The sequence below is a fragment of the Python bivittatus genome, unplaced genomic scaffold (genome assembly GCF_059951505.1).
Source record: "Python bivittatus isolate LINGU-HERP-01145 unplaced genomic scaffold, Pbiv_v1 ctg000690_np1212, whole genome shotgun sequence".
NCBI lineage: Eukaryota > Metazoa > Chordata > Lepidosauria > Squamata > Pythonidae > Python > Python bivittatus.
In genome coordinates this window covers 2,197,101-2,220,831 of record NW_028277096.1, presented here as the reverse complement: position 1 = coordinate 2,220,831, position 23,731 = coordinate 2,197,101, and the positions used below count along the sequence as shown (strand labels likewise).

At 40.9% G+C, this 23,731-nt stretch overlaps 1 protein-coding gene and 1 non-coding gene across 3 annotated transcripts in view; both read left to right on the top strand.

Annotated features, from left to right (window-relative positions):
* The first annotated feature begins 1,860 nt into the window (after positions 1-1,860).
* EXTL3 (exostosin like glycosyltransferase 3) overlaps positions 1,861-23,731 on the top strand; it is a 151,591-nt gene continuing 129,720 nt past the window's right edge. Inside the window, exon 1 of one of the 2 annotated variants that reach the window (XM_088152550.1) lies at positions 1,861-2,004. The gene's annotated coding sequence lies outside the window, so the exon portion shown is untranslated. The remainder of the gene's footprint in view (positions 2,005-23,731) is intronic. The other variant, XM_088152549.1, reaches the window with a different exon arrangement.
* LOC112541633 (U6 spliceosomal RNA) lies at positions 17,558-17,665 on the top strand. Its single transcript, XR_003085622.1, has one exon. It is a non-coding gene; the product is annotated as a U6 spliceosomal RNA (small nuclear RNA).

Genomic DNA, 23,731 nt, shown 5'->3' with positions numbered 1-23,731 from the left:
CTGTAGCTCGTGCCATGCATGGCTTGTGCCAAGCCATTTGAAGTAGGTTACTGCCTTCCAGTTTGTGCAGGATGCTATCCAGTCACCAGTACAGAAAGAAGTACAGCAGACAGTCCGTGCCCGAAATGTAGAGAGACCTATCTTTTCTTCGCAAAGTGTTTTGTTGCTCATTGGCAGCTGGATCCCAGTGGCATTGAGCTATCATGACAAGTAAACTTTAATACACAGTCCTATAATCTTAGGAGAGTTTGTGATTATGGTGCTGGACCAAAGGACCCAAGGTCCAGTCCCTAGCTGACGACAGAGCTCACGGAATAACTGTAGGCCAATGGCTCTGTTTCTCAACCTAGCCTATTTTACAGGCTTATTCTTGTAAGGATAAAAGCGAACATTTTAAATGTTATGAATGATGGATGCTACCTTGAGCTCCTAAGGGAAGGATGGGGTATAAGGTGAAGTCTTCTTGAAGTCAAGCTCTACTCCTGGTGACATCCATGTTGTTCTCCTGGACATAATATGGACATGGTTTACCACTGTCCTCTACTGAGATGCATTTCACCTTCAAAGCCCAGCATACAGGGCTGGGATTTCCTGGTCATTTCTAATACCCTTCTTGTCCAAGTATTAATCAGACCTATCCTTGATATTATTATGATTATGATTATTACTATTATTATTATTATTATTTCCATATGTGAAACATCAATATATTCTACCAGTCAGGGGTATATCAATCATCAATATATTCTACCAGTTAGAGATGATGTTATCTCTTATCATTAAGTTCTGTGACAGATATATTTTAGCACTCCAAATGCTGATGGGAATTGATTCATTTTAGAAGGAAAATAGGTTAAGAAAATAAATAATTATTCCCATAAATGGAAAGTGTTCTTCTTTGGAGCTTCAACCAGCCATACCATAGCCATTTCCAAAATATTCTGTTTAATTCTCCTTTCCATCCATTTTGCTGTCCCTCTTAGTCTTCAATTAGCATTCAGTCCTACTGGTTGCTTTGATTGTTTCTTCCCATTGAGACAAAGAGTGATTTATAAATATGCCATTGACTTTGGGGGGGGGGGGAGAGAGTTCAGCAAACATAGGGTTCTCCTGAGATTACTAATATCTCCTATTTAAGTATGGACTAGATTGGATATTGTCACATAATTAACAACTGTATGAGTAGAAAGTAATAATGACAGCCCCTGCAAAAATCTAATCTGAATTATCAGAGATTATAGCTTCATGGGGAAATGCCAAAGATTGAATCTGAGATCTTCTGCATGCAGGCCATGTGCTCGGCCCCTATATTGTCCTCTCTCTCATTTGTCTTGTAATTCCTCCCCTGGGGCCAGTCCTTGACTTCTCTCATTTGAAAGGGTCAGATAGGAATGACTCTGCTTTATGTCCTGGAGAATTGCTGCTGCTTTCATTAGAAAACATCCAACTGGAATAGACCAGACCAGTGATTTGCCTTGCTAGGAAAACAATTTGTATATTTGAGTTCTTTTAAAATTAACACATGTATTACTGCATACACTTTTGTGGGTACCGTAACAGCCCTCTGAAGTTATCTGATAATAAATGTATTTAACTTGCCAGCCCTAAAGGATGAGTACAGCTGCCTTTCTGGTTCAGATCTGTATGCTTAACATTTCTGGGCCAGGAAAACTGGCACCTAAAAGCTCAGGAATTTTCCAAGCGCAAACGTCCTTTGCGCACCGCTTAGGATACCTTCGCTCTCCTCGCCTAGCATCCCTCGCTTTTGATTCCCACTAGGGGGCGCATCCTCCCATTTTTCTCCCCCGTTTCAAAGCTCCGCTTCCCACAATGCACTGAGCACTGGTTATTATAGTCCTTGTTTGCACTCTGGAAGTGGGAACAATGCTGCAGGCGCCTGCGGGCAGCGACTCGCCTCGTCCGGCCAACCTTTTCTCCCTGTTGGGGAGCGCTGCGCGAAGTTGCTTCTTTTCTCTTCCGCCCGCACTCGCTGAAAGTGCTTAGGTAAGAGCGGGGCGATTTCCCTCGGTTGCTCTGTTAGCTTGTTCTGGACGGAGCGGAGTGGGCAGTGGGCACCGGCGGAGACGGCTAGATATGGCTCCTGCTGCTCGTGCTGGCTGCGGAGGTTTGGAAACCCGGAGGAGGGTTTTCTAGTCCGAATCAGTCGCGAGCCTTTCTTGGGCAGGGTCTTGATTCTGCATGAAGGCGCTGGTCCCCTTTTGGAGACGGGAAGGATCCGCGAGCTTCCAAGGAGGAAACTGCGGTGTCAGACGGTGCGAAGGGGGGTCTGCGGGACTGTTAGGCTTGCTAGAGTTGAGCGTCTTCTTTTCCGGAGTCTCCACACTTCGGTGAAGTGTCGAGGGAGGGGCGGAGAGTGAGGGGTAGGCATCTGGCGGGGGCTGGAAGCGGTGAACATGGATGGAAGGATGTGGCCGGATGCTTGCTCCGTCCGTGTGGTTTTCTTTGGGAGCGTCTCCCGTCACAAACTGTACTCTGATATTTTTGTCTAATGCAAAAGCACGGAAATTACTGCCTGAAAGGATCTTGTGTGGCATACGCCCTGAACTTCCCCCATTTCCCCACCTCACCGCCTTGCTTCACCCCTTGCAAAACCTTTGTGCAGGGAGTCTGCTCTGCTCAGGTTCTGTTCTCTCGCAAGAGGCTGCTCCGGCTCCAGTGCGCTGAGTTAGGCAACCTGATCCTGAAACGCCCATCTCTCTTTTCTCCTCTCTGGATGTGCCCCCCAAAGGAAGGGTCTTCCTGATTTTCTGTTCAGGATGACATGCAATACATTTGAATGGCTTTTAAAGTTTTCTCCAAGCACAGGCAAAGGAGGGATGAGTGTTATGACCATCGCCTGAACTTGCTGAAGGTATGACTCTGTTGAGTCAACCTCCACGCCTGGTGAGTTTATGAACATGTCTGTGTGGTTTAATTAGGCTTACCATTGTGTTATTTCTTTACTCAGGAGTCAGGTTATTAACGTCATCTAGCCCTTTGGGTTCAACTTGGAGCAGTAGTGATTCTTTTTCACTTATACATTTTTTTCCCAGCCAGGTAGACAGTTTGGAACAATTCAGAGCAAGAGAAATCAAACCTGGCATTTTCTGTGTTCAAAGCTTTTTTTTTTTTAATTATTGCAGAATAGCATGCCAATGATCAGGAAGGGCTAGAAATAATTTCAGAACTGTAGGTTCTACAGTTGAACCTACAGTTACTGTAGGTTAATTTCAAAATTAACTCTGATAAATGCCATCCTAAATGATTATGTGATCTATTTTATATTCAAAGAGGAAGAATGCTTTTTATCTCTTAAAATCTCTGGATTTATTTCTGCATTGTTGTTCTGCAGTAGGAGATGTGGGGCAGGAGTTCTGTTGACTAATATTGCAGTAATATTCATATTTGTGCTGGATTCTTATGTCTGTTTCTGAAAGTGTGTAGTAGAAAATAATCTAAATATATCAAATTTGTTTTGTGTTATTTTTCTGAGGATCTTAAAATAGTGTCCATGATGTTATCCCATTGTTCCCTCAGACTACTCTGTGTTGGATTTGTACAACACCCTTGGTTGCTAAATCAACCCATTCATGGGGTTTGAAAAATCCCTTGCATTACAAACCAACCAAATGGAATGGATTCATATAGTGAAGGACAGGAAGGCCTGGGCGATATGGTTCATGGGGTCACGAAGAGTTGGACATGACTTAACGACTGAACAACAACAAAGAAAACTCACCCCAGTAAACACCAACAATTGGAGAGGATTCAATAATTGTTTTATTTTTCTGAAGCTAGCAGGTTACAGTGAGTGACTAGTCTCTTGCACCCGGACAGGAGCAAAGCCCCAAATGATATAGAATATTGATTGAAAATAGTTTAAGCATCTGTACACACTAGCAGAAGACTCCGTGTACAGAGAGAATGACTTTACATCTGATAAGGGTACAAAATACAAGAAAGGGAGTCACAGGTATCATTCAAAGTGTGAAGACACTACAGACACTTTTTTGAAATAGAACATAACAGCTTTGAAATAAGGGAAGTGCCAAGGCTCTAATTGTTATTCTTCCAAGCTGACCCTGTATGTTACTGTGGAAGGAGGGAGCGAGATAAAGAAGTACACATCCTTGAATCAAGGGCATACATTTTATAGGTATTTAAATCATTGACAGCATATTGGCATAGTTATAAAATTCCACACTTAAAAGAACTACCAAGACATGCAACTAAAGGCACATAAGCAATATTATATATGTATACAAAAACAATTGTAGAGAAGTATGATCAATTAAAAGCAAAAGTCTTCGGTTCTTTGCAACATCCCCCCTCTCCAAACCCACCCCTAATCAATCTGCCTCCCGAAGTTATGGGTGCTCTACCACTGGAGGTTTTAAAAGCAAAAGTTGGACAGCCCAACCCAGACTCTGGGTTGGTCTGAAGCAGCGTTTCTCAACCTTGGCAACTTTAAGATGCGTGGACTTCAACTCCCAGAATTCCTTAGCCAGGGTGCTGGCTGGGGAATTCTGGGAGTTGAAGTCCACACATCTTAAAGTCACCAAGGTTGAGAAACGCTGGTCTGAAGTTTCCTGCCTGGGAAGTCCTCCATGGTTCCTTCCAACTCTATGATTTTGTCCACAGTTTGGGGCCGCCCCTAAATCACATACCCATTGTTCTTTGTGTACTGTAATTGGACAGCTTTTTGAGTGGCCCAAAGCTTTCTGTATATGCTTAGCATTGCCAAAAATAATTTGGCAAGCCACCCCTGGCCACAATTCAGCATTGTCAACTATTGTGGGAAATTCAGCAAACCATGATTAAGCAAATTATGGCTTAATGCAATGCATTAACTCAACCAAACTTTTATGCATTTTTGAAGTAAGATAGGCTTGTTCTGCCATGGAGGCTCCTCGAGCATCTCGAGGCATGTACACAAAGAGATACTATAGCTGAGTAAAATTTGCAACATTTCTTTTGTGAAAGAACTAGAACAGATAGAACTGGAAGAGTAGATAGAGACAGGAAGCAGGCCAAAGTTAAAATAAACAAATTCTTGCTTCATATTTTCTTATAACATGCCAGGGCTCCTGGTGCCTTGTACAAACAGCAAACATTCCAAACAGTTCTTGAATTCCAAGATGTATTTATTTTTGCATCAGACACAGTTTTGGCTGGTTGTGCTTTACTTTTACTATTTGGCTATATTTGTATTCCTCGCTGCTGCCATTTTCCTTTTTCATCCTCTGAGTAGTTACGTCTGGGTTCCTTATTCCCTGGGTAGATTCCACTGAGTCTGCTCTGTTTCTGCTTTTATCCATCTTCTGTAATTATTGCTGACACAATTAGAATTGCTGTTTTTTCCACAGCATGTCAGAGGTGGGCTTCCTGTCCTCTTTATTTTTTAAAATCTTGCAACTCTCTCCACCCCAAATGGAAAACTGACAGAATAGACCTCCATGATGTGGTGGGAAGTACACTGTTGTTTTCATGTTAATCCTAGGATAGACTTAATATAACTTTATGACTTAAAACTGCCACTTCTTCCCCCCACCCCCAAAAAGAGAACAGATACTTCCATGCTCAAATGCACAGCACAACCTGTTTTATGCCATTGCCCCAACCTTTGGAATGGATGCCTACCCTTGGGTTATGTGGACTTCCTCTTCTTCTGGAACAGGTTTAGTCCCTCTCCCTTTTTCTGTGTAGCGCAAGGGCAATTTCTTTTTCAATAGAAGAGAACGTCTGTAGCTTAGGGTTGAACTGTGGAGTTCTTGGTGCCACAATTTCTTTTTTTTCTGAATTCATCAAGGTACTAGCACCACTAGAGTTACCATATGTGGACTGCAAACATTCAGACCATCACTGAATAGCAGCAAAGAGTTAGTTTTTTGTAACTCATTCCTGCCATTTAGTGACTGTCCAGAGTATTGCAGCACAGACCGCTACAGACCAATCTCCAATTCTACAGACCAATTACTTTAGGAATTTGCTTTTTTTTCAGTCAGACCACTATTGGTCTGTCTAGGTCAGGTCAGTATGTTTTTTCCCCCTACAGCCACCTTCTCCATTTAAAGCCATCCAAGTGTATAGAGCTACATCTCCTGATATTCACAAACAGCATTGGTATTGATAAAGGTGGCTGAGTGATGGGAATTATTGTCCAGTAAAGGAGAAGTTGGTTTGTTGGGATTATAGGCTGTCCTAAACAGAAAAGTTTTCATGATCCTCTGGAATACCGGTATGGGCAAGGCCAACCTTATCTCCAGGGTAAGTTTTCCAGAGAAGAGGGGCCATCACTGAGATGGGTCTTGGGGTCCCTGAAGTTGATATCCTTTGGTGGAGGGATCTGCAGCAAGCTGGTCTGTCTCTTCCTGAATGGGCAGATTCCACAAGGACTAGGTGGTCTTACAGATACCCAAGTCCTAAGACATGAATGACTTTAAAGGTGACAAACAGCACCTACAATTGTACCCAGAAGCCAACTTGTAACCAGGGCAGATCGTGTAGTAGAGGTATTACATGAGCAAAATAAACCGAGCTTGATACTAACTGGGCTATTGCATTCTGGATCAGATGAAGCTTGTGGATGGTCTTCAAGGGTAGCCCCATGTAGAGTGAGCTGCAGTGGGCCAAATTTAAGATGACAAGGGCATGTGTTGCAACTGGTGCACCTGATGTTGTGCAGAAGCCTGCCAAGCTGACCAGCAGAGTTGTGAATTGTGTTAGAAAACAACTGCTCTTCTAGGCTTGGTAATGGATCCCTTTTCAAACTTGTCTTATACATGTTAGAGCTCTAATTCTTCAAGCACTTTGATTCTTAAGCATTTTGGTAAAAGAAGCAAGTTGTTAAGCACTATAGCCATATTTAAAAAAGCACCTTAGAATTCTCGGTAATGGCATCAAGTGCTATTATGGGCTAATCAGGACTGACATCTCTTACCTGGATCAACACAATTATAAATAGAGCTGGTGAACAGTATTTCAGAGGTAGGTTCTTAGGTCTCATTGAGAAAGTCATTCTGTGTTTGGGCATACAGTCATGTAAGAACCCAGATGCAGTCTGAAGTGGGGCACTTCAGAGAAAACTGGGCTAGTGCGTGCTATTTAAGATAGGCTACAGTACTGTCATAAAACTCATTGGTGTGATTGAGAAGTGGCAGGCTATTGAATTCAATTGCTCTTGTGGACTGGCTTATTTTTAGAGCACAGATAACTTGGGGCTTTTATTTATTATTTATAGTACTTTTACCCTGCTTTTCATCTAAAAAGACCCTCAGGACCACTTTCATAGAATCAGTGGAAGAAGTCAGTCCCTATCCACAAACTTGTAGTCTAAAAGATGTAACACAAGGGGAAATGAATGAAGGGGAAGAAAGCAACATTAGGCATAAATTCGTAACTTTAATTTAACTTTAGCCTATTTACATTGCAAATAGGCAAAGTGGAGAAATACCAAGATTGTCTCATAAACATTCAGTGTGTGTCACTTTTTGCCTATTAAATGGGGGGAGGGGGGGCTCAAAAACAGCCCCGGTTAAAACTTGAACTTGATCTGATTGTTAAGAACATCCACCCAAACAGTCATCAAGGAATTAATCAACTGATTAAAAAAATCTAGCCATCTCCTTTTAGCCTAAGTAAGGGAAAAGAGTCTGTAAAACTAGAAACTGGAGCAGTTTATGGAATTCATAGACAGATTTTCCCAGTCCTATAAATACAAATATGCTCACTGCTGCTGTATGTACAGGGTGGCTTTTATTAGGTCCACCTATATTAGAAAGCAATCTCCATGCCTGTGTTTGGTTCTGAGTATAATTTTTTTGTTTTGTTTTATTTTTTTCTGGGATAGGTTTGAAATAAGATGAGACCCTTTTCTCTAGAAATAGTGTGAGGCTTCTCAATACCCTTTGTTTTATTCACAATAACATGGCTGGCATTGGTGGTGGGGATACAACTTTCTGCCACGACAGTGCCCCATTTTCTATAGCTCTGCTTTTTATAATATTATCATATTGGCTATCTTTCTCATTCCGTCCTTTCTTCCAGTTGTAAATTGCTCTGGAAACTGATGTTTGAGGTTCATACAGAAATGTATTAATAAAAATTTTAAAAAATATATGTTTAGGTATTTGGGTATGCTGTTCCATCCCTTGTTGTTGTTGTTTAGTCGTTAAGTCGTGTCCGACTTTGCCACAGTTTGTTGTGATCCACACAATCAAAGGCTTTTGCATAGTCAATGAAGCAGAAGTAGATATTTTTCTGGAACTCTTGTGTTTTCTCCATGATCCAGCGAATGTTGGCGATTTGATCTCTAGTTCCTCTGCCTCTTCGAAACCCAGCTTGTACATCTGGTAGTTCTCGGTTCATGTATTGCTGAAGCCTAGCTTGTAGGATTTTGAGCATAACCTTGCTAGCATGTGAAATGAGTGCAATTGTGCGATAGTTTGAGCATTCTTTGGCATTGCCCTTCTTTGGAATTGGAACATAAACTGACCTTTTCCAATCCCGTGGCCACTGTTGCGTTTTCCAAACTTGCTGGCATATTGAGTGCAGCACTTTAACACCATCATCTTTTCGTATTTTAAATAACTCAGCTGGAATACTGTCATCTCCACTAGCTTTGTTGTTAGCAATGCTTCCTAAGGTCCACTTGGCTTCACTCTCTAGGATGTCTGGCTCAAGGTCAGTGATCACACCAGCGTGGACATCAGGCACATTAAGATCTTTCTTGTATAGTTCTTCTGTGTATTCTTGCCACCTCTTCTTAATCTCTTCTGCTTCTGTTAGGTCCCTGCCTTTTTTGTCCTTTATCATGCCCATCTTTGCACTAAACGTTCCTTTCATATCTCCAATTTTCTTGTAGAGATCTCTAGTCTTCCCCATTCCATTGTTTTCCTCAATTTCTTTGCATTGTTCATTTAAGAAGGCCTTCTTATCTCTCCTTGCTATTCTCTGGAAATCTGCATTCAGTTGCTTATATCTTTCCCTTTCACCCTTGCTTTTCGCATTCCTTCTTTCCACAGCTATTTGTAAAGCCTCATCAGACAGCCATTTTGCTTTCTTGCATTTCTTTTTCTTTGGGATGGTTTTAGTTGCTGCCTCCTGTACAATGTTACGGACCTCCGTCCATAGTGCTTCAGGCACTCTGTCTACCAAATCTAATCCTCTAAATCTATTCATCACCTTCACTGTGCACTCACAAGGAATATGATCTAAGTCATACCTGAGTGGTCTAGTGGTTTTCCCTACATTCTTCAATTTAAGCCTAAATTTTGCAGTAAGAAGCTCACGATCTGAGCCACAGTCAGCTCCTGGTCTTGTTTTTGCTGTCTTTATAGAGCTTCTCCATCTTTGGCTGCAAAGTATATAATCAATCTGGTTTCGGTATTGACCATCCCTGCATTGGTTCAAATATTAAGAAATGGGATCTTGGTTCAACGTTAGGAATAACATCCTAATGGAATGACCTAATAGTAAGTAAGACAGCTAGTGGTTAAGGCATTGGGATAGAAACCAGGAGACTGTGAGATCTAGTCCCACCTTAGGCCCAAAGCCAGCTGGGTAGCTTTGGGCCAGTCACTTTCTCTCAGCCCTAGGAAGCAGGCAATGGCAAACCACTTCTGAAACTTTGCCAAGAAAACTGCAGGGATTAGTCCAGCAGTCGCCAGGAGTCAACATTGACTCAAAGGGGGGGGGAGCAATTACAGTGGTACCTCGGGTCACGAACTTAATTCGTTCCGCGACTCTGGTTGGGACCTGAGTTGGTCGCGACCCAAATCAAATTTTCCCATAAGGTTCAGTGTAAATACGGTTAATCCATTCTGAACCATATGTATTTTTTTTTTTAAACCACAAAAATATGGAACAAAGTACAGTATAGTACAGTATGAAGAGAGAGAACGCTAACCTTGCTTGAGGCGACTTCTGGCGTGAAGGACAGGAAGGCGGGTGGGGAGGTGGTTATTGTTTGGAGGGAGAGTCTCCCTCCCTACAGGAAGCCACAACCACGTGTCACAGCAGGGAAAATGGCCGTGGATCCTGTTTGTCACCCGATGTGGAGTTTGCGAATGGAAGCAAAATTTTGCGAACGGTGCTGTTCATGAACCGAATTGTTCGTGAACAGAAGTGTTCGTGACCCGAGGTACCACTGTATATCCAATTGCCTGTAAAGGTTATGGTCTCTCTTTTTCAGAGTTTTTAAAGCAGAAACTGGATAACTATCCATTGGAAGAGCTTTTAAAGAGATTTCCTGCTTTGATTAGATTGTGGATTCAGTCCTTTGGTTTTCAGAATCCTGAAAGTCTGACTAAACAATGCTCTGAAACCAACAACAGAATCTGATGTGCTTTTTGTCTAACTGGGTTCCAAAGATCATGCCAAATTTATGGCAAAGACTGTAAAACATTAGGATCATTTGTCTGGAGTAATTAATTTATTTAGTACATTTATATAGCTACCTACCTCATATGCGTGACTCTGGGTGGCTTACAAAGTTGAAAATACAAAGAACAATACAACAGATGATCCAAAAAGCATTAAAAGCAATAAAACTATTAAAACCATAAAACATAATTTGCAGGAGAGCACAGTCGGTTTCCCTAACAATATAACCACCTTACAGACTCCATACCCACATTGCTGGATCCCCAGGCCAGATGGCAAAGCCATGTCTTCAGGCCTTTCTGGAAGGCCAATACTGTAAGGTCAGGGCCAATCTGACTTCAGGGGGAATGATGTTCCAAGGGTGGGTGCCACAGCAGAAAAGGCTCTCCTCCTGGGTCCTGTAAGATCACTCCTTTGTGGACAGGACCCGCAACATCCCTTCCTGCTGGACCTAATAGAATGAGTAGATGTAACTGGGGAGAGGCAGTCCCTTAAATAACCTGGCTTCATGCCATGTAGGGCTTTATAAGTCATTGCCAGCACCTTGAATTGCACCTGGAACTAAACTGGCAACTAGTGCAGCTTGTGGAGCAGAGGTTTAACATGCGCTGATCTAGGTGCACACATAACTGCCCATACCACTGCATTTTGCTTCTGGATACTCTTCAAGGACAGGCCCATGTAGAGCCCATTATAGTAATCCATATGGGAGGTGACCAGGGAGTAAGTAACTGAGTGAAGGGCCTCCTGGTCCAGGAATAGGTGCAACTGGCACACAACTCAAAGTTGCGCAAAGGCCTCCTAGCCATGACTATCACCTACTCATCAAGCAAGAGTTGTGAATCCAGAAGGACCCCCAGATTGAGCATCAGTTCTGCCTGGGGCAATGCCACCCGGAACTAAAAATGGTAAATTCCCAGAACCTGGTGGTCCCAAAACCCAAAGCCACTCCATGTATACCATCAATCATCCATCCACCACCCTCTTGGAGTTACTTTTGTGCAGACTGTTAGAAGAGATAGGAAGATGCCATAAATATCATCATATAGCTTAATATATTTTCACCTTTTATGAAGTAATTATAAACTGTTATAGAAACTGGTTTGGAAAGAAGCTCTTGTTGTATAAAACTGCTCCTAGTTCCAGTTACAAAGATTCAAGCCAAATATGTGGACAGTGATAGACATATTTAGTGTTATGTAGCAAGAGAGAAATAAACTATGTGTTAAGAACAGACTTTTAAAAATTCTATATGTGGAGGAGGACTGCTATTTATACAGTGAGTCATGTTTTTTAATGTGTTAACTTTGATTTTTTAAATTTGTGTTGTGACCTGATTGTAGACTCTAGTCAAAAACTTTATTATAACTTCCTCATTTGTTTAAAACTATTGATGATTTTCCTTTCTGGTTGAGAGGCATCTGCAGGATTTGGCCCCAGCAATGGAGGGAGGAATTTCCATTTTCTCTTACTGTGAAATTAAACCCTACATCATTATTTTGTAGGTCCCTCAGAAGTGGATAGCCAGTGAAATAATTAACTTTATTCGTGTGCAATAGCATGGCACATAAGAAACTGCCTTATATATGTAAACTCTTGAGTGACTTATCCCAGATTACTTAGCATCTTGTACATAGCAAGATGGTCTTTGAGTCTTCAAGGGAAGGTATTCCTCTGTCTGACCATCTGGAAATGCAGGATTGAGTGTGGGACCACTGAATGCATATATTCCTGAAGAACTAGGCCCTCACATGAATATATCAATATTTGAAAAGGAGTCAAGGTACTGTTCTTTTTTGGTAGACATTAACATTTAGTATATCCTCCTCCAACCTGATACTGTATTCTGCAAGTCATTTGAGGGATATGACACATTGGAGGTCACAAGTGTATTGTGGTTTCTCAATCATGGCTGGGAATCTAGGCTGTTGTATCTCATCTTATAAATGTGTTTAAATAAAGCATGGCTTAACACAGTATGGACAGCAGCTTAATCTTGAACATTAATTTTAGACTTCAGTGCTAGAAGAACATTCAAAATGGGATTGTATCTCACTGAACTTGATGGAGCTTTCATCAGAATATTCATACCTAGGGATACTTTATTAAAATTGCAATGATTAAATGATTGCTATTGAGACAAATACAGTAACAGTAATTTTATATCTATAGTTTTAAGGTTGTCTAACAGAACATGTTACAATTATTTGAATATTTTTCATGTTAATTTTTCAAATATCATCTGTAGTTTATAATAAGGAAGTAAGAATTATCTAGTGCTGAACCACTCCCAGAGCCTTTGGCAGTGTGACATTGGTAAAGAAGCATGGAAGAATTGGCAGAGGAAAGAGCATTTCTATTTGGCAAGCAAACACTTCATGGTTAAAGTATCCTTTTACCAAAGTCTGCATGAACTCAAGATCTGAGTTGCTGTTCTATGATGTGTTGGTAGTGCAATTTCCAAATTCTTGGTTGAGAGATCTAGTCCCAATATATCTCAAGGTTTCCAGGTTGGAGAAGAGGGTTATATGCTCTCCGAGCTCATTTAGAGAGCAATAAGCTGTCCTTTGTTCTTAACAGAAAAACCTCTGAAGAGCTCAGTCCTGTGTTGTAAAATGTACTAAATCTCCCACATTTCAGAATGTGTCTGGTGTGTGGATATAAATATACCGAACTGTTCACGATCCACATACAAAAACTTGCAACTTTGGGACAATCTTGCTAACTTCACTTTTATCTGGTTTGCTAATCTTTGGAACTTCTTGGGAAAGGGAAGAAAATAACATTCTGTTAGATAATTCTGCCCTGGCCTGCATAAATTCAGATGAGAACGTACCTCCTCATCTGTAAAAACAGGACCATAATCTTGCTGGAATATGACACCATTTTGGAAAATAGGATGTGAAAAACAAATATGAAGAGCACTGACATTTCAGAAAGAACGCTAATATATATGTTTAAAGACAATATATTGACAATAATTGTTACTTTGTAGGCATATATTTGTAATGTAAAAAACGAATGTAAGAATGATATTACTGAAAGGGAAGGGATTCTGGACTATTTTTCCTAGAAAATTGGCAGGCGATTGCATCGCTGTTTGGTGCTGTTCTGGTGGCAAGATCTTGGGAGCCATAAAAAGAGGTGGGGGTGCTGCATGCCCATCCCTGCTCCAGATTAAAGTGAAACCATCTTTTTCAGATGTTTGTAGAGAAAACGTTAAAGAAGCTTTTTGTGTGTTCAGCAGGTATCTTACTAGGGAACAGGATTTCATTAAAACCTGCCTCAGAGAAATCTGTGCTACAATTTTTCTTCACTCTGTCATAACAGAGAGGAAGGGAACCATATAGAAAGTTATATACCATCTCTCCAATCATTCCCATATGCCTGGATGCAATTTCTTCAACGCCTGTGCCTGAATTCTGATTTAGGCTGATAGAACAATCTGTAACCAAAGAGAAAGTAATGGGCTGAGGTCCAAAGACTGCAAAATGATTTCCAATTGCGAGGCTGATGGTTAGCACACATTCTTTGCATATGGAAGTTTTCATACGTGGAACTGGAAAGTTCAGTTTAAAGGTTCTTGAGGAACAGAGCCAAGAAGTTGGCTCCTAGCTGAGAACTTGGGGAGAAGGCAGTTCAAAGATCTCAAAGAGCAGCCAACTTTTGTGTAATCAAACCAGCCCCCTGCATATGTTGGGTAGACCTCCCAACATGATAATTGCTGAGTGAAGTTTATGAAAGTTGGTTCCATATAGATAAGAGGGCTCCTGCCTAGGGAAGGCTCCATTTCTTCATTTTTGAAACAGAAGACATGCCCTGAAAGGAGAAACTATGGATTTTGAGCTAGCTGGGTGACTTGGAGCCAATTACTTTCTCTCTACTTACTTCACAGGGCTGTGGCAGGCATAAAATTAGGGCAGAAATCTTAAGTATGCCAACTTGAGCTTTCAGAGAAAATGTGGGAGGTCACTGGTCGCCAGTTGCCTTCTGAGCCCAAGTCAAGGTGCTCATGAACCATATAAAGCTATGTGTGGCATAGGCCCAGGCTACTTCCAGGGCTGCCTCAGTGGTGCACCTGCTTGGATCTTGCTACCAATGCATGTCAAGTAGTGGTTTATCCTGTTTTTCCATGGAGGGCCTGTGCTATGGAACAGATTGCCAGTGGAGTTGAAGCTAGCTGCCTTCTTACAATTTAGGAGAGGGTAGAACATTAACCTTTTAATGTTTTGTGTTTTAACACTCTAACTTTATAGCTCTACATTTTAGTGGTTTATTGTTCTTATTGCATTTTTAAACCACTTAGAGTCATTGAAAGAGTGGGTGACATATAAATCTTCTCAATGAAATAAACATTCTAGTCAATACAGCTGAATCTTTGGGTATGCCTAAAGTAATTCCAAGGATCCTGGCCAAAATATGCTGCTGTGGGAAGGAATGGGTTGCTAATGGTAATGAGAAGAAGATGCCTGAGTTAGCAAATAATACCAATGATATTCATTGATGGGTGTGTTAGTGGGGTAGAGCCTTTGTATCACATTTTTTGCATGTTTGGCCATGAGATTACTCTTTTTTTCTTTTCAAGAAAACTATTTGAACCTTCTCCCTCCTTCTCCCTTGACAGGGCACCTACTTGGTTGTTATTATTTTGTTCTTTCCCATCCACATCTGATGAGCAGTTGAGGAGGAAGAGAAGAGGAAGAGAGAGCAGCAATTCAGAGTTTGCTTTGTGATTGCAGTTAATAAGCAAGATTAAATCACGTGATGGTCTTGCCCTTGGTGTTCGCTGTTCAGCTTCTGGTTTGATCTGCTTTGTTTATAGGCTTAGTAAGAGCAAGGAACTTTTTATACTTTTCTGGCTGAGTCAGATGCCAGAGTGTTTCCAGATAGATGGCTCTCAGCCTAACGTGGCCCCCCACAGACTTGCTCAGTCACTCCATCTTTTCCTCTTTACCAGTTCTTTGCAGAGAAAGTGAAAAGATGGAAGAAGTATTTATCCACTTTATTTATTTCCAAAATTTCTGGACCACCCTAATCTCAATTCTGGGTAGGGCACAAGAATCTCAAACAGCAGTCTTAAAATATAACCAATACACAATCAAAATCAACAATAATAAATGATAGCTTTACTCCTTCCCTGGCAGGCCTCTGTGGCATCAAAAGCTTTCTGTAGGCTAAGAGAATTTCTCCAGGGGCAAGACTGTTCCATAAAGTTTGGGCTACCACTGAAAAGGTCTGTCTTCTATTCCACACATCCTTCACATGGAGATGACTCTCTTAAATATAGCCCCTCTTGCTGACCTCACAGGATGGGCATGACTCACTGCGGATAAGGTGGTCCCTAAGATTGAAGATGTCCACTCCTATGTGACAACCCTTTAGTTATCATACTGCACCTCAGTCGTATTTTCTGTAGCCTAAACATACCTAGATCTTTTAACTGTTCTTCATAATGATTGGTTTCCAGACTTTCTATCATATTAGTAGCTCTCCTCTGAACGTGGTTCAATTTGTCATTGTCATTTTTGAAGCGTGGTTGGACTCTGACCAGGGCAGAGTAGAGTGGAACAATTCCTTCCCATTATCTGCACTCTGTTAAAGTAGCCCAAAATAACATTTGCCTTTCTAGCAGCTGCATCACACTGCTTGTTCATGTTTAATTTGGGGTTGATATGATGTATCAATGCTTTCCCTAGCTAGTATTATGTTTTATTTGACTCTTCTAGCTTCACAAAAGGCGAACAATTAATCCAGCCAAAAGTTGTTGCCTTAAATATGTTTTATATTCAGAAACATTAGGCTAAACATCCTGTTTTTTGCAGTTATATTCCTTTTTATCATTGACTTTATTTAACCAATTTATATGATTACCCAACTCACAAAATGCCTCTGTGTCATCTCTAAGTCTCATGCTGGTTATCAATGCAGTTATATTCATTTACTGAGAGAAGTTTAGCCTAGGGTATTTACTTGCTGACTGTCCTAATAATCTAGATCTCTTATTAGTTTTATGAGATTTTGTTTTATTGACATTCTTTCATGGAGCATACCCAATAAACACTGGTTTTATGTTTTGGCTCCTTTATGGTAAACATCTTCAGTTATATGGGTTTTTAAATGTTCCTACTGGAATTTCTTTTTAGGATGTACTAAAACTGATAAGCTCCATCATTCCAGATTACGAGGCTGCTGTTTGTACACAAACTTAAGAAAACTAGATATAAAATTTAGAAATATATAAAGACAAGATGGCATGGAGTTCATACTTGGCATTGACTAACTTCAATGTCCTGATCACCAACAACACTGAGAATATTAATTTACTGGTAAGGAGGACAATACAGAGTTCATTAGCAGAGAATATTGTTTACGTGAATTAAGATCCCAGCCTTAGTTCCTGCAATCTTCAGTTAAGGCTTAATGCTAAGGCATAAGCCTTGCTTCTGGATAAACAAGTGTAGGGCTCTGCTTAAAAGGGTCTTAGGCTATCAGAATGAAAACTATCTTTGGGACTTTTAGAGACAGAGTTAGATGGAATAATGCTCCATTTGACTCAGCTCTCTTAAAGCAGATTGGCTGTAGATTGTTGGACTCCCTGGGTCCAGAGATTTCCCATCTTTAGTTTTGGGTGGGGTAGAACTGCACCAAATAGACTCAGCACACAATTTGAGAGTCCTCCTAGATTTACAGCTCTTGATCAAGGAGCAGGTGGCAGCCGTGGCTCAGAGGGCTTTTGCATAGCTTTACTTTACTACTTGTCAGTTGGCAGGCCCTGCTCATGGTCCCTCACTCACCTTCGTCACCTCATGATTGAATTAATGCAGTGTGCTTTATGTGGGGCTGGCCTTGGTGACCATTCAGAAGCTTCAGCTGGTCCAGAATGCAGTGGCGTGTTTAGTTTGAGCATACCTCGGGATGCCCATATAACACCTCTGCTTTGCAATCTGCATTGGTTACCATTTTATTTCCAGGTGCAATTCAAGATGCTGATTCTTACCTATAAAACCATTCATGGCACAGGGCCAGGCCCCTTGCGGGACCAACTATCTCCAATTATTTCTGCCTGTCCAATAAGATCTGACAGCAGTGGCACGCTCCAGATCCTGTCACTTAATGCCATCTAGTAGGACCCAGGAGACATGCCTTCTCCGTTGTTGCTCCCACCCTTTGGAACATGCTTGCTTCAGGTGCATATATACTAAAATTGGAACGATACAGAGAAGATTAGCATAGCCCCTGCGCAAGGATGACACCATTTGGAACAGCATTCTCCCCAAGGTCTGGCTGGCTCCAACTGGCTGCCTTTTGGAAGGTTTTAAAAGGCCTTCTTCTTCCCTTAGGCATTGGGTCTGGGAATGGTATGACCCATTGGGTGTATTTACTTTTTCCAGTACTTTATGTGTTTTGTGGAGTCCTTGGGGTTCTCTGAGCTTGGCTGTTTTCTTGCAAACTTTTCATTACCCGGCTAGGTAACATCTTCAGTGCTAGAATGAATCTTCACTAGCACTGAAGATGTTATCTAGTCAGGTAACGAAACGTTTGCAAGAAAACAACCAAGCTCAGAGAACCCCAAGGACTCCACAGTTCAACCCTGAGCTACACATATTTGCTTCTTTATGTGTTTATTATATATTTCCATTTTGATTTATCTTTTTATGCCTTTCTATTATGTGGTTTTATGGAATGCATTGTTCTTATTTTATGGTGTGCACCACCCTGAATTGTTTGCTGAGTGGAGAGCTATGTAAATTAATAAAATGAAATGAATGAAAAATTGAGTGCAAGACTGTTTCATTTCTACGTAGAGAACTTTATATTCTAGGCCAAGAGGTGGTGCTGTTTTCAGGCACGAGGTACCTGCCTGTTCTTTTTCTCTCTCTCACATGATTTCAGCAATCTCTCCTGAGAAGTTGTGCAAGAATGCTGCAAATCTTATCTGAGCTTTCAGCCATTTTTAAAAAATTAACTTTTAAAAAGGTTTTCTTTAATTTTGGGTTTCTGTGGATACCGTTTAGTGGTTGTGCAAACTGTTTTCCATCAATTTGTGCTTGAAATGTTCATAAGGAAGTTCAAGCACTCCTGTTTCATGTTACAGAAAATAGTTTAAAATACATTTGAATTGGAAGCTACTTGTCTAAAAATATATATAGCACTTCCCTCTGGGGAAGCAGTGGTTTTGGTATACTGCTTCCATTACTCCAATTTTTTATTTTAATGTTTTTATTGCATTTGTTTTAAATGTCATTAATTTTATGTTTGACTTACCACTGTCACATCACGACTTTCCATTCTAGAACATTTCAGCAGCAGCTGTACATTCTATTGATCATGGTATCTTTCTGGATCAGCTTTGGGGGTGGGGAGTGAGTGATACTGTGTCATGCTGGTTTTCTTCCTTCCTCCAGGGCCGGTTCCCATTGGTGTTGATGTGAGGGAGAGGTCCTGCCCATGGCCCCTGCTTTGTGGGGTGCCACAAGGCTCGGTTGTCCCTCTGCTGCTGTTTAACATCTACACAAAACTGCTGGGTGAGGTCATCTGATGACAGAGGATGAGGCATGGGGTGAGGTACCATCAGTATGCTGATGATACCCAACTTTACATTTCTACCCCTGGCCGCCCAAGTGATGTCATGGAGATTCTTTCTTGATGCCTGGAGGCTGTGGGAGTTTGGATGGGGAATAAGAGGTGTCAACACAACCTTAGCAAGACTAAGTGGTTTGGGGTATTAAGGCCCCCTTGTTCTGGAGACTTTCAATCTTTAGTTCTGGATGGGGCTGCACTACCCCAGACAGAATCAGTGTGCAATTTGGGGCTCCTCCTGGATTCATGGCTCCTGTTTGAGGAGCAGATGGCAACTGTGGCCAGGAGGGCCTCTGCACCACTTTGTACTGTGCTCCAGTCACATCTTGCTCACCTCTTGAATGGACTACTGCAATGCCCTTTAAATGGGGTAGCCCTTGAAGAGCATTCAGAATCTATAGCTGGTACAGAATGCAGCTGCACAGGCAGATATGCGCTCTTCAGTCAGTGCATGTTACATCTCTGCTTTGTGAGCTGCATTGGTTGCCAGAGAGGTTAGCTCCATCCCTGTTAATGTTCTGGAAATCCCTGAAGACCTGGCTATGTCATCAGGCCTGGGGGTCCCAGGGGACCGGTGAGATCTTGAGGTGGCTCCCTTACTATGATTAACATTTATCCTCTCTTGTGCTTTGTGCTTTTTCATATTTTTTTAACAATGATTGTTTTTTATATATTTATTGTTTTCTAATTAAGTGTTGTCCGCCACCCAGAGTCACTTTTTGTGAGATAGACGGCCATATAACTTAGATAAATAAATTAATTAATTCAAGGTGCTGGTAATGACCTATAAAGCCTTTCATAGTATGGGGCCAGGATATTTGAGGGACTGCCTCTCCCCGATTACATCTACCCATCCATTAGGTCCAGCTGGAAGGGCATGCTCTGAGTCCCACCTGTTAGGGAGTGCTGTCTGGCAGGGCCCAGGAAGAGAGCCTTTTCTGTCATGGGGCACATCCCTGGGAATGTCATTCCCCCTGGAGATTTGATTGGCCCTGTAATGGGCGGTGGGAATAACTTTGGGAGACAGAAGGAACAGTTGCAGCCTCGACAAACGTCTGATAAGAGAAATATGAGTCCAAAGCAGGAATGGGGTGGAGAAAGCATCTCAGAAGGGACCCTCCCTGGTTCTCTGGAAAGGAAAGGCAGAGGAGGGGAGAAGTGCTTTCAGATTTGCAAGATTCTGCTATTGTAACCTTACAATAAAGGTAGTATTAGTATTCATGGTTCTGGTTTCCTGCCTGGACTACCTCGAAGGGCTCACAGGCCCGGACCCTGTCACCCTTTCACAAGACCTTAAAGACAAGATCTTTTACCGTGCCTGGGGATCCAGGTGTGTGTCTGAGCCCTTGAAAGGGCTGTGCTGGTTTGGGTTGTGTTTTTTTTTACCTTGGCTGTGGTTTATGTCTATACTGTTGTTTCTTTTTTGTTTTATGTTTTTTTATGCTGTTTTTAATTACTGTACTGTTAGTCACCCTGAGTCATGAATTAAAATAATAAATAAATATACCTGTTTTTATGAATAATTGAAAGAAATAATGCTATGAAGTGGATAGCTGAATAGACATTTTATGAAAGTTACCTTCAATAATACGTGGGATGCTTGTCCCTAAATCTGGATCTTGGAACATAATAGCCTCCCTGGATGTAGCTGCCTGGGAAACTGTTCTAGATACAGAGGGAGATTTTGTATGAGCTAAGAGGTTAAAGGGAATGTACAAGAAATGAAGTTAGGTTTAGTAATGAAGAAGGCATATCAGCAAGTAAGTAGAGAACAAGTGGAGCATAGGCTTGAAAAAGAAGTTAAAAGCAACCAAAAGGCTATATCATTAGTTAAAAAAAAAAAGGGATGGGCCTGGTTGAAGAAAAAATGGTACGATTATAACAGGGAAAGAGCTCTTCAACTCCTATTATTTCTTCAATCTTCTTCCCAAAAATTCAAATGGACCTAAGCAGAACATCCCAGAACAGGAGGGAGTACTAACCCAAGGTAAGGAGAAATAGGTAGTATTTGGATACAATGAACAATTTGAGGTCTCTAGGACCAGACAGTAATATCCAAGTCTTGAAGGAGCTTTCAAATGTCAAGCCCTTTTCTTTGATCTTTGAGAAATCATGGAGTGCAGGCATAGAGTGTGGCCATAGTTCCAGAAGACTGGAGATGGGTAAATCCCTCACAAAGGGGAAAATAGAAGACTATAAACCAGTCAGAATGATATTGATACTGGGCAAAACTCTGGAACAGGTTATTAAGAAATTGGTTTTGAGAGTTTAGAAAAGAATGCACTGCTTGGCAGAAAACAGGATAGGTTTATCAAGAGTATATAATTCCAAATCATCCTGATTTCCTTTTTTTGATCGAGTGATTAGTTTAATTGACTGTGGGAATGCAGTGAAATAGTCTACTTTGACTTCTGTAAAGTATTCAATGAAGTATCTTGAGATTCTAGTAGAGAGGATGATGACATTTGGGCTGGACCACACAACCATAACATAAATACAGAACTAGTTAAATAATCATACCCAAAGAATATACTGTATGTCAATGGTTCTGTATCAAGTTGGAGGGAAGTTTTGACTGGTATTCTGCAGGAGTCCATTCTATTTATAACATATTTATAACTTGAATGAGGGTTTATAAAATACAATTATCAAATTTACAGATGATGCAGAGGGGAGTAGCAAAAACCTTAGAGGACACAACAATGGAAAAATCAGCAAGATGAATTTCAGCAGGGGCAAATGCAAAGTCCTGCATTTGGATAGGAAAATCAAAGGAATGAGTATAGGATGAGGGATCATGCTGAACAGCAGTATATACAAAATGATCTGGGCATCTTAATGGGCAGAAGTATAGTGTCAAGATCAAGAGACAGTATTGTTCCTTTCTATTCTGCATTGGTCAGACTGCTGTAGAATGTTGTGGCTGGTTCTGGACACCATCTTTTAGGCAATACATTGAGAATTTGAAGTATGTCCAGAAGACAGTAGCCAAGGGGCTTTGAAGGAAAAACTTACGAAAAATGGTTGGAGGTACTGTGGGTATGTTTAGTATGGAGAAAAGAAAGTTGGGTATGAGGGGAGACATGATATCTTCAAATAATATATCTGAAGGGCAGTAATATAGAAGATGAGGCAGAATTTTTCTGTTATGCTGGGACAAGAAACAATGGACTTAAATTACAAGGGAATGTGTTTCAGTTTTCCTAATGGCAATAAGTGTTGAACAGAGGGACAAATTGCTTTGGGAGGTAGTGGCCTCTCCTCTGTTGGAGGTCTTTAAACAGCAGTTGAATAAGATACTGTAATAGTGAATTATTGTACTGGGAAGGGAATTGGACTATATCAGTATTTCTCAACCTCAGCAACTTTAAGATGTGTGGACTTCAACTTCTAGAATTCTGGGAATGCTGGCTGGGGAATTCTGGGAGTTGAAGTCCACACATCTTAAAGTTGCTAAGGTTGAGAAACACTGGACTTAGATGGTCTCTGGTTCCTTCCAACCCTTACAGGCTATGATTCTATCAATATGGAGAGGTTTATTCCAGAAGAGCAGTGGGAGAGAAATGAACTGCTTTGCATTTTACAGCAATCTGTTCTCTTCTGAATTTAGCAGTGGAGTTCTTTAAACAATGCACAAAAATATAGGTGTACTTTTTCCTGGATTTTTTAAAAATCACAAACTGATGTGGAAAGGAGTTGAAAGAACTTATGGGTGGAAAAATAAGAAATTGAGCCAATTGTAATATTGACAGGTTTGCCTGTCCCTGCTTTACATAAACTTGTACATTGACAAGGAACAAGAGGTTAGCAGTTGTAGTACATATCATGATGGACAGTGGCTTATTTGGTTTTCAAGAAGGAGATGTGATACCTGTGGACTCCAAGCCCCTAGAGCTCTCTCACATTAATATGAAAATGGTATCATGATTTCCCATGGTTCTGAGAAGACACAAGGAAAACTGCAGCATAAGCCCTAAAGTGGTCTTGACACAATATACTGGTTTAGGCTTTCAGCTGGCTCTGAGCTGCTGAGAGATATACCACAGAGCAGGAGCTCACTCTGCCTCTGAAGATGCCAGCCACAGCTGCTGATGAAACATCAGAACAACACAAAACTAGACTGTGGCCACTCAGCCAGTGCTGGATTTAGGCATAAGCTAAACAAGCTACTGTTTAGGGTCTTGCAATCCACAGGGCCTTACAAAATTTCAGAGTATCAGTTTTCTGATTTTGCAAACAAGTTCATTTATTACGTTTATTAATAAAAGTGATCCTGATTACTTATTTTGTCAGCACTTTGCATATCTATATTAATGTATCTGAAAATTATTTTAAAAATTACATTAAGTATTGTTTCTAGGGTATACTATGTTATAATCAATGAGAGAGATCAAGCCTGCCAAATGATAAATATGTAATCAATAAATGCATTCATTTGAAAATAATTTGTATTTTTCACTTTAAATACCTTGCTATTAAATAATTAAAAGGCATATATATGTTTTCAATTTTTTTGTGGCAACCCAAGGTCCTGTTTTGGTACATACCTTAATGAGATCTTCTGGTATAACTTTTTAACAAGGGGCTCCAAGCTTTATATAGCTTAGGGCCTCACCAAGTCTAAATCTGGCACTCAGCCCAAAAGCTCATTCACTTCTTCATAGTCTCAACACAGTTACAAAAAATAAAACTTCAACTTGAGGTTAACAAAATAGAAAACCTGGCCACTTATCTGTTTATCTGCTCATTTTGTGTTGTTAGCTGCTCA